Below are 16,010 nucleotides of genomic sequence, written 5' to 3'. Positions count from 1 at the left end.
ATTGTGGTAGCTCCAGTGCATTCACCAAATAAGATTAAATTAAGACTTTTCATTCCTTGATTTGTTTTTAAGTTTATTTGAACAGCCTGCATCTGCTTTAGCTAAGGCCTTTTAGCCTATATTAGTAATTTAAGTAAATAGTTGCACTACATGTTGCCATTAAAGTGGTCTAAATGTTGGTATTGGATCCTAGTTTCTTTCTTACATGGTGAATGAAAGTCAGGCAGTTCTAGCTACAGAGCTAAGTGTTTTAAGATATTTTCTGCCTTCCCACTACATTTTATCAGCATTTTTAAACCCAGTCTGTCTGCTGTTGTTTTTTCCTTTGATCTCATAATTCCCTGCCCCTCACCATTCATTGGCTGTTGTCAGTAAGCATGCATATATTATTTTGTAAAAAGTCTTTCTCTTAAGCTATTTAAACACATTTCTCCTGCTCTTGTAATCCATAGAGCCAGAATGGTGCAATTACCTGCCCTTTGTATAAATTTGTCTTTGGTACCTCATCCTTGAATCATCTTATTTGCTTATACTAACAATCGTTACAGGATCAAGGTGAGAAGCTTGATATACCCTCCCTTGCATATTGCTCTACTTGCTTAGTCCAATGTTTTCATTTACTCCTCTAAACACCAAAGCACTGGACAAGATGGAAGGTCAACCTGCTAGTTTGACTTCTGTTGCCAGCTATTTAGCACTACATCAGCTATGGCAATATAAAAAAATGCCTTTTGTTCACAGATAATAAACTTATACTCAGCACTAATAATTCCATCTGAGAGCGGTGTAAATACCTAATTAATCTGGAGGCTTCTCTGTCATCTCTGAACTTATATTTCCTATGAGATTCAAACACCTCCACCATGATTTTTCCACTTTATCATACCAAAATATCTTACACTGAGGTGGCAAAGCAATCCCTCCCAGGCCTTCCTAAAAAGAAGATTAAGTCTCAGCAAAAATCAAACCCCTTACTCACCTCATGCATACCTCAGAGAAAGAATCATCCTGAAGAAAATCACTCCAAATCTATCACTTTGAAATAAAGCAACAATAAAATTTTTTTAGTGATAGATCAGTCTTTTGTCATGCTCACTGACTCTTCACTCAAAAGACGGTTGAAATGGTTGAAATGAGTTTTCTTTCATGTGCCAGGATCTCTGACATTATAAGGTTTTTAAGGGCACTAACTATTGACAAATATGACTATGATATGGTAATAGCACATGTGGGCATGAATGATTTGAAATGCAGTACCCTGAGAGATATGCAGAAGGCATGTCAGAACTCTCCTTTCATATTACAAATGCAGGTAAGCTACCTGCACCTTGAATGATGTCTAGATATATTGAAAGGATAAGTGGCTTCAATATGGATATATAACATGTGCCTTCATGTGATGAGATGCTGATGAAATGCTCGGTAATCCAGCTTGCTTCTATAAGGATGGCCTGCACCGCTGGTTTAAAGGCTTTTGTATACTAGATAAAGCCTTTGCTTCCCCCACTGCCTTTTTTTAGACTGAGTCCATTGTTGGGCATTTGTCACTCACATATCAGCCCAGAAACTGTATCACGGTAATGTGGTTCTCCTAAATGCCAGATGTCTAAACAATGGTTTGCCTGATCTTGAGAGACTCCTGCATTTGTAAAACATCAATGTCTGCATATTTACTGAAATTTGCTTTAAATGTAAAGAAATGATTCATTCCATACCAGGGTTTTGAAGTCTGCATGCCTTCAGGCTTAATGGCAGCTGTGGAGGACCATTCATATTTGTCAAGGAACATATTACCTCCAGGCAGATCTCTGGGGACTCACAAAGTGAGCTTGTTGAATTACAGATCCTTCTAGGTAGGAATAATGATCAAATATTAGTTTGTTACAGAGCACCTTCCTTGTCACCTGATGACCATGTAAAAGTCCTCAGTGTTCTAAATCATCCTTGTATTCGAAACAACTCTGTAAGTTTTAGTGACGTTTCCTAATCTTCACTAAACTGGTACATCTGCCCCTCCAATGTACAATATGCCCACAAATTCCAAGACTTAATTAACAAAAATTCTCTTGAACAGCTGATAAATAAACTTACTAGAGGGCATAGCATTCTTTTCTTTTTAAACACCTTTACTGAATTATCACGTGTGACATAGGCACATTTACATTTACATAAAAGTAATTGAACTGTATTAACAAGTTAAAATTAACAAACATTATGCTTCACATATATTGTTATATATAATATAACCTAAGCAACATTACATAAATTATTTAATTCTTTTCCCTTTTTTAAACAAGAAACATCTTTATTAAACCATCACTATGACATAATCAATCATACATTTATATAACTGAAAACAAACCACACCGACACACTCCTAGTTGCAAGTATTTTACATCACATACCATACTGAAACACTCCTAGTTGCAAACATTGTGCATCACTGATAATCTTCCCAATCGTTTTCAAACATTGAACAACATTTTTGATTTGATTCTAGCAAATATGGCTGCCTCTTGGTCTACTCCTCTGATATTTATTTCCCCAGCAAAATCTGAACATAAACATTTGATCTTCTCCATTAAACTCCAAAAATCTCCTACGGCAAACTGTAATGAATGATAGGACTAGAAACATGCCAACCCCAACCAAATAAATATTAAAATTCACTTGACTGCATCTCCACTGACCTTAATACAGGAGCAAGCTTAACTTGAGAAATTCTACACCCATTTATAAAAATTTAAATGCATGCCACACAGGTAGTTCACCACCAAAAACAAACTATACAAAAGAAGAAGGAAACTCCTTAAATTATTTAGTAGAGCTAAAACCCACCTACACAAGGATAATATAAGGATAATATCAAAAGCATTACAAAAATGATGGAGAATACAGGCTGGCCTCTGAAGCCAAAGAGAATTATAAATTCTACTTTAGCTATGTCAGAGAACTATAACAATAATCCCCTGCATTGCTCAGAACATATCTTTGATGCAGTGTCCTGTTCCTACCCAACTGACATTGCCAGTGTCCTTGTGAACAACTTTTATGTCAACTTCGTCCCTAAGACTTCTACTCAGCACCCTGAAATATCTGAGTACTTTACTCCACCAATTTTCACTTAAGGTCATTTGCTGAAAGTGCTGACCAAGACCAAAAATATTTCCTCCATGGGACCTGACAGTACACCTGGTTACTAAATCAGTAGTGCTATCATGGTCTTGCTGGCACACTCCTCAAATTGATAACTTAAGTACATGTACTAATTTTGCCCCTGATGACCGGTTGTATAGCAGTTGTGGTACCTCCCCATTAGGGTGCTGCACAAGCAATCTGGGTAATTACAGACCTTTCAGCTTTATAATTACCCATTAGACATCCTGCACAACCAATCTGGGTAATTACAGACCTGTCAGCTTTATAAGCCTCATTGGCAGAGCCATGGAATGTATTATAACTGACCTCATAAACTGTGATATCAAAAAACGAGTTAGGCATGACTGCTAACAGTTTCACTTTGTGAAGGGTATATACTGTCTATTTGCTCAGATAAATTCCTTCAAAGGGTCACAGAGGCTGCAGATGGTGGCCATGCAGTGCAGTCATTGTATCTTGACCTGTCCGAGGCTTTTGACACCATTCCTTATTCTGGCATCATGCAAAAGTTAAGTGCTTTAAAAATTGACTGTTATGTGGAAATATCAAAGTATTGATCGAGCCAATTATTGGGTACAGTGTTTCCTTTGGGATGCATCACACTCAAGATATCAAACAATTAGCAAGACCACAAATGTTACTAACAGAAAAGATCACATACCTAAAGTATCTGAGCTACTAAGAGAGACTAAAAGCTCTGTTCTATTATTCAGTGCCTTGCAGACTTTCAAGTGGGGATATTTCTGACTTGCTTACCAAGCCATTAAAGACTGAATTTGCCCTGGAACTCCTATTTTCTTAAGTCCAATATCTCCACCAATGCACAGATGTAAATCTTCACCATCAGATAGACAAAACATGGTGGAGGGACAGGCTTAAAACCTAGTACCCCCCCCCCCAAACCTCTTGAATAAATGTCCCTTGCATGTTAAGCAGTGTAACTCACTATATTTCTTTAAGCATAAACTGGACGACTGGATGTATATCCACAATTTTACTCCAGGACTGACTGGTATGATGCTCCTAGAGGAAGCACATGTGGCCCAATATAGGGTACTGTCATGTTGAGAATGGCCATGAGACTCAGTGGTTTTGGAGTAAATATGAATCTAGTATATCTAGACAAATTTCATGATTCATTTATGCCATTTTTTACAGTTTTACATTATATCACCTAGTTATTATGGCAGAAAAAACACATTATTTATGTACTCTGCCTTATTTGTGTAGATAGTACTTTTCCTTTGCCTGTGTTATGCCTCATTTCTAATCCCACCACTCCTCTGAAGTTTTCTTAAAAGGACTATGTGGTCTTACAACCCAATTACCACTGAACTATCCAATTCCATTAATCTATCACTGTTTTCTCACAAAAAAGTGTATTAATACCAAGGAAGAACTCTGTACCCTTTATCTGGTAGTTTTTCCCCTCCCATATCATTCATCTTGATTTGTATGCTATTGCACTGTCCCCTTGTATACCCTAAGTATCCTATGTGTCCATACCATGTCTCTTTCTTTCCTACCCTCAGATGACAATATAACATCTCAACATGCTTTATTTATTTATTTATTTGACATTTGTTTACCGGGGTGTTCTGACTGGGTCTACAGAACCTGTTTTCAGCAGAGGCCCGGGGAGAAAAGCTCCACATACAGTACAGTACAAATACAGTATAATCCAATACAATAAAGATTACATTAGAAATACTATACAAAGCATAAGTTGAAAGAACTGCTACAAGATGTAATATATTACTACACATCGAGACAATTCTATACAGTTAAAACATTACAGGTAATAATAGTCACTCTCACCATACATGATGTAGACATTGTCCAAAAAAGTAGCACGTAGGTAGTGCAATGTGTGACATTAACTGTAATAGTACATGCAAAATAGAATGTTAGTTTCAGTTAGGAAAGTAGCAGCCAGAAAGTTAGTGATGCAGACAGATAGTGAGACAGAGTTAAGAAGAATAGAAGCAATAAAGCCTGAACAGTAGCTTAAGGATATGGTATAGAAGCAGAGAAGGAGTTAGAAGAGCCTTAGGATCTTGCAGTCTGTGAGGGATTGAAATGTGACAGAAGAGGAAGACCTGAGCATTAGGCAGGCTTTATGCAGGAGCAGAACCATGTATTTTTTGAGATGATTTTTTAAAGAGGCTTTGAAATCAGTTAGGCCAGGAATAAACCTGGTAGCGAGAAGTAGTGAATTCCAATGTATAGAGACAGAGTATGAATACAGAGAGTGACCAGGTTATCTTGTGGGTTTTGAGATAGCTAAGAGGTTTTTGTCTTCTGATCATAGGGATCGATTTGGTGTGTAAGGTGTGACCAGACTGGCTAGTGCAGGGCAGGCAGTAGGCTTGAAAAATATGGTTGTGCAAGGTGGATAGCTGAATAAAGGCAAGTTGGTTGGGGAGTTCAAGCCAGTTTAATTCTAGGAGTGGTTTACAGTGGTGTGTGTGATATTTAGAGTTTGTGGCAAAATTTGCAACTTTGTTGTAGCACTGTTCCAACTTGCTTAGGGTAGAATTTTGTAAGTTAGTTAAGATAGGGGCACCATAAAGAAGGGAGGGAACTAAAAATGTTTTTGCAAGGGTAGTTTTGGTTGCTGCAGTCAAGAAATGTTTGTTTCTATATAGAAGTCCCAGTTTTTGATGAGTTTTCTTTATATTTTGCTGTATATGGGGGACAAATGAAAGTTTATTGTCAATGATAACACCTAGAAGTTTGGTTTCCTGTACTATTTCTCTGACAGTGTTGTCAGATGCAAGGGTGTTGAAATGATCAATGACAGAGGACGTGTTTTTGGGATGAGCTTACTAGTTTTGTCTTCTTTGGACTTAGAAAGAGTTGGGCATTTCTTAGCCATGACTCGACTGCAGTAAAGGACTATTGAGTTTTTGAAAGTAGTTCTGGTAGTGATTGAGCAGTGCAGATTATGGTGGAATCATCAGCGTACTGAATGAGGGTCTCAGGGTGAGAGGCAGTGTGAAGGTTCTTTGTGAAAATATTGAAAGTAGGGGTCCTAGGATGGAGCCTTGGGAGCCTCCAGTATGGTTGTGGAGAAAGGTTGAGAGCTCATTGGACCATTTCACTGCTTGTTTACAATCCTTGAGGTAGCTCTGAAACCATTTTACTGCATTATGTGAGAAGCCTAGGTTAGACAGTGTGTGAGTAAGGGGTGAGACTCTGTATCAAAGGCCTTGGAGAGATCAAGGAATACTGAGGCTGTATAGCATTCTGCATCTCTGGCCTTGTTCATGGTGTCTGTAAATGATAATAGGGTTGTAGCTGTGCTGTGGCTAAGTCAGACGCCATGTTGGTTTTTGGTTAAAAGGCTGTTTTGCAATAGATATTGCAGTACCTGCTGATGGAAACCTCTCTCAAGAGAATTTTGGATATGGGTGACAAGATGGGTATAGGACAGAAATTGGATGGATTAAAAGAGTTGCCTCCTTTGTGGATGGGGGTGATGTGAGATTGTTTCCATATGGTAGGTACTTCTGATTTGGATAAAGACCTATTTATAAGGATACTGATTGGGTAGGTGACTGAGTTAGCAGCCAGTTTGAGGTATTATGGAGGGAGATTATCAGCTGAGGCAGAGCAGGGTTTTAGTTTTTGGAGCAGTTTGTTAATGGTGTCAGTGGGTATGGGCTGAAATGAGAATGGGGTTTGTATGACATTTTGTTGAGTAGGAGGGTTAGTTATGACAAGGTTAGAAGTAGTTGATGACCTGGGGTTGGTGTCTGAAAAGGTTGAAGGGTGGGGGGTGTCCTGCATTAGGGGCGTTAGTTAATAGGTCCAAAATTGATTTTATGAAGTGCTTGTTAAAGTTTTTGGCTATTTGTGATGGAGAGGTATCAGGTGATAGGGTGTGCTCTCCATTTCTTCCAGGGTTAAGTAGAGAAGATATGGAGTGCCAAATATACCTGGGTTGATTTTATGCTGGAGTTGAAGCTGTAAATAATATGATTTCTTATCTCTGTTGATTAGTTTTGTCACTTTGTTACGTAGCATTTTGAAATTAACATGATTTTGTTCATTTTTGCTTTGTTTCCAGGTTGACCAGGCTCGGTCCCTTTGCTTCATCGGGTGTTTACATTCCTTAGACAGCCATGGTGCCGAGTTAATTTTGATTTTTTTCATACGAATGGCAGCTAATGTATTAAGTATGTGAAGGAAGGTGTTATTAAAGTATAGTACAGCATCATTAAGGGGTGTCCAGTCTATTTACTGTAGGAGATTGTTGAATTTATGCTGACAAAAATTAGTTGAGTTCCTAACTGATTTTATAGTGTGTACTCTTAGTTGTTGGGAGTTTGTTCTAAGGGAATAAGCTGGTAGATTATCTCTCAGGGAGCTAGGCAGTGTACCAGAAGAGGGGTATTTGGCAGGGTGGGATACTAGAATCCAGTCTAAGGTGGATTGGCAGGTACGATCTTTTGTGTATCTTGCTTGAGCATTGATAAGCTGAGAAAAACTATACAGATTTATACTATTTATACTAACCTCTTGTCTAAAATAGTATATTCCCCCTAAGTACACTAGCAATGATATACCATGATTCATTGTTTTCTACTGTACTTAAAAGTTGTTACAGCAAAGACCTGTCAAGGTGACCTACTATTTTCTCCAAGGGAAAAACCCTCTGTCTTAATGTTGTGAGAACTTCACTTCCACACTCCCCCCTTACTCTGTATATAATAAATCCATAGTTTTACTTAACTGAGAAGGGAAGAAAACAGAGGGACAGTGTGACAGGTTTTTGATGATAGGAATTATTGATAGGAAAACTGTATATGGTGAGGATTTTGCAGGATAGGAATTATTGATAGGAGTATAAGGTTAGGATTTTGTTGGTAAGCTTAGGCTACATATTCAGTAATTTGTCCCTGGCTATTTACTTCTGCTCTTATACCACACCAATGTATTTTCCCATACCTATCCTATTTAAGACCATTCCTTCTAAACTATATTCCACTAAGGTTTTATTAGGGTTCAGACTAAATATTTTATACTTCCCTAGACTAAACATGTAATGCTCTTTTGTGACTGTTCTGACATTCTCCTATTCTGCATGGGTCTCTCATCTGCAAACAGGCTGATCATGTTTTAAATGCGTTATATGATGTTTGACAATATAGTGCCTGAGTGTACGATCCCAGAAATGGCATTTGTGTAACCCCACTAAGCACTTCTCTGAAACAAACTTGCCCATAACATTTTGCTCTTTCCATCCTGAGACACAGCCACCCTTCAACTCATTTAGTCAACTTCTCTCCCACTACAGTTCTCTTCAATTTGTCTGCTAGTCCTCTGTTTGGAAATGAGTCAGAGACTTTGTGATGTTAAGGGTTAAGGTATTCAGTACTAACCGGGATTCATTTGTTAAGTTCCAGTTTAATAGTTATAATATTGAATCCAGACGGACTGACAAGATCTGTTTCTCACAAACTGATATCAATATTAATTCTGTGATCTGCTGATGTGTAAGAAACAAACTAGGCTTTCCCTCAGGGTGGTGTGGGGGGCACAGCGATTGTTTGTTTTATATTCTATTTTACCAGAAACTTCAAAACAATGCATTTTAAACCATACACATGCATAGTTACAACAGCAATAACTAAGTCTCTCCAGAAGACAATATGTACTCAAAATAAGTGAGGGGCTATGCTCCCCACACACCCCCAACTATATGTACTAACTCCAGGATCGCACTACGGTGGAGAAAAGGGCATATACCTTTTACATGCCTTACAGTACTCTACACAGTGCTATATATACTAACTGCAGTTCAATGAAATGAGATTCAGTGAAATGTGTTTTCAGTTATTTGTGGTTTCATCTATGTGGTCGGGGTGAAATGAAATTCAGTGAAATGAGATTCAACGAAACAAAATAGACCCATATATATATATATATATATATATATATATATATATATATATATATATATATATATATATATATATATATTTAAATAAACAAGTAATATATGGGTGACACTTGGCCACCAGGTTTTAAACCTGGAAAAGCTGGTTGTCATAGCCAGTGAGGCATCCTTGACAATTGTCTTTCACAATTTTTTTCTGTTTCTTTTGTTTTGCCTCTGCTACTTTTTCATTTTTTGAGAATCTATAAATATGCAGTTTCAGTGATTTATTTTATATTGATGTAAAGTTTCTGCATTTGCATTTATTCTGTCTCAGATGGCCAAAATTAGAAGAAAAATGAAAAACCATTCCATTACAATTATATTACTGTGCATTAGCATGCTGCATATCAGAGCTTGCAGCAATCATTACAAAGTGTGTTACAATCAAAGCATTTTATGAAACAATCAGTGAACTCTTGGTTCCTCTGTGGTAAGGCACAAAACTATTTTGCTAACAGCATGGTATAATATAACTTTCCATTAAACATATCCTGCACTTTTCATGGCGTCCAATGTGGGTTATCTTATTAAAGAGGCTTAATAATGCTTCAGTAGCCCAAGAGTATTTAATAATCATTTGCTGAGCAGTCTTGTTTCTCCCTTTATGTAAGTATATATTGGAAAAAAAACTTACAGGAAAAAAACACTTGCAGAAAATTAAGTTGCTGCATGTTTCCTAAAGCTTTCTTATGACATATGTATAAAAATATCTGCCTGTCTGCAGTAACAGGTACATAATTTCTTTTTTTGAAATATCAAATATTGCCAAAATGACATATGTCAGTTGCACTGAAAGAGAATTCACTGAGTTTAGGATGGCTGTGTGACAACTAGCAAATTTCATTTTACAAATTCTGAAAATCTTTGTTTTGATAGTATCAGCCAGGCCAAATTCCATTTCATTCTGGTGCTTTATTAATAACATCTATTTCAGAAAATTCATAACCTCTGAAAGGATTTTTTAATAGTATTTGAACTGCTATACACTGGATTTGCTCCTAAACTTTTTCCAAATCCTATTACATTTACAAATGGTAGTAGTCAGATATGATACTGTACCCGTGTAGCTAAAATATATTAAATCTGTACAAAAATTAAACAAAGATTCTGGCTGCTAAGTTAGACATGGCAAAATAAATCAGAATGGTTGAGTGGGTTAGTTAACCCTTTGCATGCTACTGTTATTCAGAGTAAGGCAGACCAGATAGGGTTCTATTCTCCTTTGGCTGCTATACAGAAGTGAAATGTTGAGACTGGGAGACCAGTGAGGGTGAACATACCTTTCACCTATTAATATGGATATGGCAACATGAAGGGAAGGGTGTACAGTATTCTATGACCCTTTGTATCTACTGGAAATATAGCAACATGATGACAGGTAGGAATTGGGATGCATAGAGACTGGTATTGTTACTACCATGGACATGACAGCACTGACAGTAAGAGCAAAGGGGGCTTCCTGACTCTCTGGGTGCTCTCACAGTCAGGGTAACTTGTGGGGATATTAAAGTGGAATCATTCACCTTTTGGCTAATATTGTACACATTGCAACATGAGGGCAGAAATCAAAGTTAAATGGGTTTACAGTGACTACTGGTTCTACTGGGCATAGCAACATGTAGGAGTGGAACAGGTGGACGGTACTATCAACATGCTAATGAGCAGCTCGGCAGGATGTTGCAGTAAACTCTTAAAAATTTCTGCAACCTGGGACAGTCATGTGACCTAACACCAGACAGAAGTCACTTCTTTGTTACCAGATAAATGACAAAGAGGTATGACTGTGGGGACAGTCAAATGGCACTGCTGTCAGGGTCACATAAAGATAATAAAAACAGGCTGGACTTGGAGATTTGTGACCTGCATGTTCAAGGCAGACAGGTCTTCTGGCACACACGGTATAAAGTACTAGTGTAAAGGGATAACACTGTGAATAATCCAAAAAATGATTACTCATCCCAAAAGCAACTGTAATAAATATAACTTGAAAGTCAGTCAATGGATTACACCTTTGTTTCTTTCTCAAAATGCCATAGAGTAATACATCCAGGTCATTTCTCACAGAGTCCATCTAACCACTACCTTCAAATTCACTTAGATTCATAGGTTCAAAGGTGTATATAAGGATAACGACCAATGGGGTCTTTATAACCCTTGCTGTGCATCCCAAATGTATTGCACACATATATAAGCCTTACGGGTTGCTTTAAGATGTACAGGTTCATACGTGTTTACTAGGCTAATGACCATAAAGGCCTTTTTAAGCCTAGGCATGCATCCCACATCTCTAAGTTCTTGTACCCTTGATAAATGTAAGCAGGGGTATAGGTGCCAAACTAGGAATGAATTTCCTGTTCCCCATCTGATTGTCCAAGTTACAATTGAATTGGTTTAGGGAGGAACTCTGCTTCACATGGATGGTTAGCCTGTTCCATAGAAAGAGTGGTCTCTGGGATACACACCTCTCTCTCCAGCCAGTCCTATTTATATCACGGGCAAAGTTTAAGTCTTTAGAATGGGTAATTATGGTGCTGTTTGTTTTGTGGATATGCAGGAGGTCCATCAAAGTGGGGTCTGGCAATGTCTTGTATTTCAGGCATAGATCTCCCAACAGCAGCCTGTAGGAGACAGAATACAGGAATAGGGCCTTGAGGTGGTCTGCATAGGACATGCTACTTATGTCCTGCATTCTTTTAGTGAGGAAGCTCTGTAGACATTACAATTGTTGGATATACCTGGTTAGATACATACCAAAGGGGGCATTGTACTCAACGATAGGTCTGCTGAATGCCGAATACAATGGAACAGTTGCTTCTTTGGATCTACATGCCATACATTTGTTTATAAATTGCACAACATAGAATGATTTCCTCTCTACTGTAGACACATGATAGTCAAAGCCTAGATTACTGTCTATGTGTATCCTCAAGTCCCTGACAACTGGGTCAATTCTTAGGAGTATGCTGTCGATATGATAGCTGCCAGAGGTGGAAGACTTCCTGAAGGCTACTATTATGCATTTCTTGGCATTTAGTTTTAGTCCATGGCTCTGACACCAGTTATTTGTTTGTGTCAGCCCTTCCTGGAGAACATTTGTGTCAGTGGGGGAATCAATGACAGCTTCTAATTTGAAATCATCTGCAAATGTAGCCAGCCAGAGGCCATTGACATTGGCTTTGATTTCAGAGAAGTAAATGCCAAAAAGGAGCAGTCCTAGGACTGAGCCCTGATAGACTCCACTTGTGATAGGCCTCTTTGCAGAGTTGGAGTCACAAATTCTAACTTCCTAGATCCTGTCTGTGAGTCAGCTGGCTATCCACTGTATGAAATAAAGGTCTGCACTTAACTTCTTGAGATTGTCAACAACGCCCAAGTGGAATATTGTGTCAAATGTCTTGGCCAGGTCAAGTGATCTCTACACCACTTAGGAGTGCTTAACAAACTTTTGCTAAGCACCCCTTAAGCACTGTTAGCATTGAATCTCACACTAAGGAAGCACTTATCATATTTAACTTTTTCTGATATTAGACAGGGATCTTGGCATTACACTCAAGTGCGTGCATGCGCGCGCGCACACACACACACACACACACACACACACACACACACACACACACACACACGCACACATTTTATAGCAACTCTTTCATGCACGTTTACACATGGCCTGTTAATTTCTAAAATACATTTATTTTCCTCCTAGTCCCACATTAAAAGACCAGAAAACTCTTCTGCTATTCCAAGCAGTCATTATTGTACATTTTTAATCAGTTGTCACAAGTATTTGACACTGTTCTGTTAATTGCTTTCACCCTTTGTTTCACTTTATACGGTTCATTCAACAGATTATTCATTCCATATAGTCAGATTAATGCAACTGAGCCATTCCAGTATTGTTTTCCATAAAGTGCAAGTACTTCACTTAACAACTAGCCTTGAATATTGCTGTGCTAAAGGACCTGCATCCTTCACCATGCCATAGCAACTCCTCTACTGCCCAATTTAGTTTGTCTTCTCATTGATCTTACCAATTTGGAAATCTAAAAATCAGCTGTAGCTGTATGCCCATGGCAAGGTGGGATTTTTCTTGCCTAACCTCGCCTTTTCCTTAGGCTTCCAGTCCTTCACCCATTCAGCTAATTTCGGGCCTTCCTCTAAAGCATCTAAGGGAGGCTGTGCGACATACTATCACCTTTTCCATAATTAATCTTTTAACTGTAGCTTATTTAGCACTGGCAGCAGGGTGTTCCTTTCACCATTCTTATGACATCTGACCTCAGTGTAAGACTGTGCTGCCTGCCTCACCACTTGTGATGGAGCAGGAATGCTTTCACTTCACCTTCCCCTTATCACGTAAGACTTCACAGAGTCCATGCCTCCTGCCTTCCTCCTCCTTATTATCTTACAGTCTATCTTTTATCTTAGGCAGAATGGTAGGTGAGGTGTGCCCCCCACATGCTCCTATAGCCAGATCCCATAAGAAGGGAGGGTTTGCTAACTTTACCTTTTCATACAGACATGCCAAGTTAATTCCCCCCTGGAATATATAACCTTTCCTATTTATCTGCCTCTTCATGCCCTGATGACTTCCTGTACTACATTAATTAATCCTAACCCAACTTTTCCCAGGTTAAATGGTGACAATTTTTACCAAGTCTCTGGTCTTATTTCTTCCTGGCCTGTTAGCCAGGCTTGAAGAAAAAAGATGTAGGGGAGAAGAAATTCAGGATAAAGCAATCTGTTCCCCAGTTCTCCTTTTTCCTTCACCTTCCTCCCAGTATCTGCAATGAAAGATCACAACACTCATCTGCCATTTCATTCGCACTTTATAGTATACTTTTTATTTAGTTTATTTCTTTTTGGAGGACTCGCCACAATCTCTAACTTTCAGCTACTCCATGACAGTTCATTATGTTCCTATCTTCAGCATGACAAATCCTTGGTGGCTGTTCTGTGTTGTTCTCTTTAATAGGAAACCTAGTTCACTCAGAGGTATCTATATCTCTTTTCAGGTTCTATAGGGATTAAAGTCAGTTAGATATGAAATGTGGCACAGATCAAATGAGGATCCATCAACTGCAATTCTACTTTTCACCCTGAGTAAGTGCCTTCCATAGCTGCCAGCCAGATGCCTGGAATCCCTATCATGTGTCAAAGATCCAAAGGTTCTCACCCTACAGCAAAAACTTCTCTACTTCCTGGTTTAGTTTCTCCACTAACTGCTCTGTCCTTCCAAGTTCGAAACCTCAGAATTAGGTAGGCTGCCTGTTCTTTTGAGGATGGAATTCATGTTCCCACCTTGGCACTTTCCTTTTAGCTTGACTACCTCAGATACTCAACAAAACAGCAAATGTATAGCCTTTATTTTCATCACAGGCAAATCTATGCTCCCTTTTCTGAGAAATAATGTTTTAACTTCACCTCCTTTAGCACCTGTTGTCAGTAGGTCCTTTCTTTCACCCACCAGGTATCCCTGTTTGCATTACTGACCTTTGTCTTTTTACATAGACTTGCAGTGTCCTCCTATTTATATCTCTCCTGAGTATTACTTCCTCGCCTCTCTTCTGATCACACGATCCTACCTTGCATTTCTCTACCAAATATTTGAATACCAAGACTTGAAATGGTCATGTCAGAGCTAGCCTCTCAACAGTGTAAAAATGGTTCTAGGTGACTGAGTTACGTTTACTAATGTTGCCAAAAATAAGTGTAGGTATTTCCTGGTAATAAATATGTTGAGGACCCGGCCTACTCTGACCTGCAGTGGGGACCCATGCTAATTGTGGGAGATGTCTATGTACCCCTATTAGTCAGTGTGTGCCCACCATAAAGCCCAGCAACCCTGGATCAATCAGATGCTGACAGGCTGGTGACTAGTTGCCCAGCTTGGGCTATTGGGATAGCACTATTGAGTGAAATCTGGATGAAAAAAACAATTAACCTGTCAAACATGAACTAAAGATTGCTAAATTTAACACAGGTTCACTGACAGGATACAGCTTTTTATTGGATGACATGATGGTAAGAAGAAGGTTGCACCTTCCGTGTATCCAGTTGACAAGGAATGTACAGCAGCGGATCTAGCCTTCGGATCCAGAGCCTACTACTAAAGAGGAGGACAGACTAGAAATGTGACAGGAATTGTGGTGAGAGAAAGCTTCAGAAGATAATGAGGGACATCCCCAGAATTAGTGACAGACTCAAGGCAATAAGACCTTAGTGTAAGGATAGGTATTATTCATAACCTCATCCTTTTCCCCACACCAGGGTTATTAACAAAATAGTGAGTGCATTTATCTTGTACAATTCCAAAACTTCATCAGACAGACCCATTAGTAACTGCACCATTTAAATAACATCATCAAACACATGATCAATGACATCAGCCTCATAAATATTCAAAAACTATTCATAAATATTCATGAATTACATCATAAACAGACCACTCCCTCCAAAGTGCTTAAAGAATGTAATAATAAACCATAATTTAACAACACATAATTTAATATGGAACATTTAAAAACATAACACTTTTCCTAAAACCTTTTGTGAAAAAATAAGATTCAAACTTATATAAATTTTAAATGCAGTAATTTTGGGTAATAAGAATGTATATCTTTGAATACAGCCATATACAAGCACTTCTTACCCAGCTCGATATAAAACCAACAAACCCAATACGTACTTATGTATTTATTATATACTAACAAAACTCATATACCAAAATAAATGAAAATTAAAAAATAAATTTTTTAAAAATCATTGATTTAATAAATAATTTTGTGGAGCATGTCCTACTGAAAGCATATAAAACAGCTTAAAAATATTATTCTTATTACACATTAGGGTACCCAAACAGCAACTTGAACCCTGGACCTCCACATTGAGAATCTAAGGCTCTACT

This window comes from Protopterus annectens, chromosome 6.part0, assembly GCF_019279795.1.
Source record: "Protopterus annectens isolate FY-2018-M chromosome 6.part0, PAN1.0, whole genome shotgun sequence".
Taxonomy (NCBI): domain Eukaryota; kingdom Metazoa; phylum Chordata; order Ceratodontiformes; family Protopteridae; genus Protopterus; species Protopterus annectens.
The sequence above is the reverse complement of the archived record's forward strand: the minus strand, read 5'-3'. Positions refer to the sequence as shown.